The sequence below is a fragment of the Octodon degus genome, unplaced genomic scaffold (genome assembly GCF_000260255.1).
Source record: "Octodon degus isolate 3935 unplaced genomic scaffold, OctDeg1.0 scaffold00245, whole genome shotgun sequence".
NCBI classification, from domain to species: Eukaryota; Metazoa; Chordata; class Mammalia; order Rodentia; family Octodontidae; genus Octodon; species Octodon degus.
Window position 1 is genome coordinate 2,623,893 of NW_004524821.1, and position 2,504 is coordinate 2,626,396.

The 2,504-nt window shown below is 43.4% G+C and overlaps 1 pseudogene; it reads right to left on the bottom strand.

The window, feature by feature from the left end:
* Positions 1-1,989: 1,989 nt before the first annotated feature.
* LOC105740953 overlaps positions 1,990-2,504 on the bottom strand; it is a 32,356-nt pseudogene continuing 31,841 nt past the window's right edge.

The window sequence follows — 2,504 nt, forward strand, 5'->3', positions numbered from 1 at the left end:
TTTTTTTTTTGCTCCTTGAATGCCTTCAGGGCACTTTGGCATGGCTGGAGTGTTGTGGGGATCGAACTACAGCAAACTGAGGCTGCCAGCATTGTGGAAGCAGCCAAAGAACTGAGCTAGGGCTGGGCCCCCCACAGGGTGATTTTGAACTGGATATTTTCATAGTCCTGGCTTTAAGTTCAGCAGAATTAAGAGAACAGTTTAGACATATAAGTTCCTCTAGCTGGGTCATTCTTAGCACAGGCATGCAAATGCTCCTCAGTCTCAGAAGGGAGGCTCTGGGTTATCAGTGAAGAGGGCATTCTGTGGAATTGCCTTCCTTCCCCAAAGTGCTAAGCCCAGCCTTTGGTCAATTTAATTGTAAGCACAAAAGCCACTGTCAAGTGCACATAAATTGGGACTCAAACTTGGAAATGTGACTAGAAACTGCATGTTCTCTGCCTGAAACTTTTCATTTTTTAAGGACTCAGTTATATACCTTTTGTTGCCAATATGATCCTGGGAGAGAAATCTGATTTTGTTTGTACTGAAACACAGACAAAATTCATTTCATTTAATTCATATTTGAGCACTGCTAATTCCCAATTTTGTAATCCAGTCAAGAACAATATTTTATCATTACATGAAGGTGGCTTTCCCTGGTATTTGACTACTGGTCTCATGCCAGAGATGAAAGTGACTCCTGAGAAAACTGTTCAAAGAACCCAGTATAGAAAGTAAAAGGACAATTGTTCCCATAACCACACAGGCTCCAGATTTGCTACATATGAGTTTTAAGTCAAAATTATTTACACTGTGAATTTATATTAATATGCTTAATTTTTAAAGATCTTGGCTTTACATTATTTGGGAAATCAAGGATACAGGTGGGTTGATCCTACTAGTGCTTGCTTATAGGCAAAGGGCTTATGGTTCAGGCAAAGGTCAGATCATGGGTAGAAATGCCCTTAGTGATAACTAGGATCCACTCTTGGACATCTGTGGTTAGTATGGCCTAGTACACTGTTGGTAGAAACAAAATTTCCCTTAACCTTGCTGATCCTTATGTGTACTCTTGTTTTCCAAGGGAAAGGAAGGGAGAAGGGTGATGTAAATCTATCTGACCATAAATGTGGGGGAATAGACAAAGTGTTGTTCTCAGCTCAGGTTCTACTTCTCAGAGTCCTAGAGAAGGTGCTCCTTTTGTCTCTTTAAGGTGCTTTGAAAAGGCCTATGATTTTTCTAATAGTGACCAGGACTGGGTAGAAAAATCTGCCTGACTCTGGGGCTCCCTGTTACCTTCTGTCCACAGACAGAACCTACACTGTTTGGTAGCACTGTTCATTAATAGTCAACGTGGTATTTTGGCCTCCACTAGAATGATCCATCACTTGGGTGATTTTTTTTTGTTTTAGACTGAGTTTTATTTTTAAGAGGAAACAAACAGCATCAACACACGTCCAAATGCCAGCACAAGTGCTCACTGGGTTTTGTAAAAGAGAACAGGGCCCTCAGGCAGCAGGTGAGCAGAGCAACCACTGACAGAGGACTGCAGCTGGTGTTGACCCTACTGGACACATGCTTAGCTCAGAAGTCCCAGCAAGGCCAGGAGAAATGGCAGGTGGGTGGCCCTGAGCCCTTCCCCCTACTCGGGTGGGCTCTCATTCTGCTGTCAAGAATTAAAGTGATCAAAGGGCTGGCCAGATGGTTCAGCGAATTAAAGCGCCTGCAAGCAGGCGCAGGGGCTGGGGGTTTCATCCCTGGGCCTGCTGTGCCGGCCCCACCCCTAGGGCATGCTGAGACGGCAATTCAGACTGTGTATGGTGGCATGCGCCTGTAATCCCAGATCTTGGGAGGTTGTAAACAGGCGGATCACTACGAGTCCAATCTAGTAGTGAGCCCCTCAAATTCAAGGCCATGGCTGAAGTTCTACAGTGAAATGGGGAGCCGGATTTCACTGGACAGTGGGCACACTACTCAGTGCTTGCAGTGGGACACATGACACGGGTCTCAATAGAGGCTGGTCTTTTTTATGATGCGCAGGAACTCCTGCTCTTTGACCTCGCCAGCTCCATCTCATTCGGCTTTATCAATCATCACCTGAAAGCTAATCACAGGTCAGGTAATATCCCAGCATTTTGGCCATGTGCTTCAGATTTCTGAATGATATTGTCCCAGTTTCATTACTGAAGAGCTTGAAAGCTTTCAGGATTTCTTCCTTGGTGTCTTTCTCAGACATTTTCTGAGTCATCATGGCCAGGAAGTCACTGAAGTTCACTTTGCCTGTCCCCTCCTTATCAAGTTCACTTATCATTTTCTTTTTTGAAAATTTTATTGATAAACAGATAGCAATGAGACAGTTTCAAATCAAATCGGAAGTACAGTTTCAACAAAAAACACACTGCATATATTCTTAGTGGTTAATTTCTGTACAAGATGCGGACTTGAGATCCTATTTACAAACACCATTAGAACAAATCATTCTATTCATTAAGAGAATGCAACTATATATCTATCCCAACCAC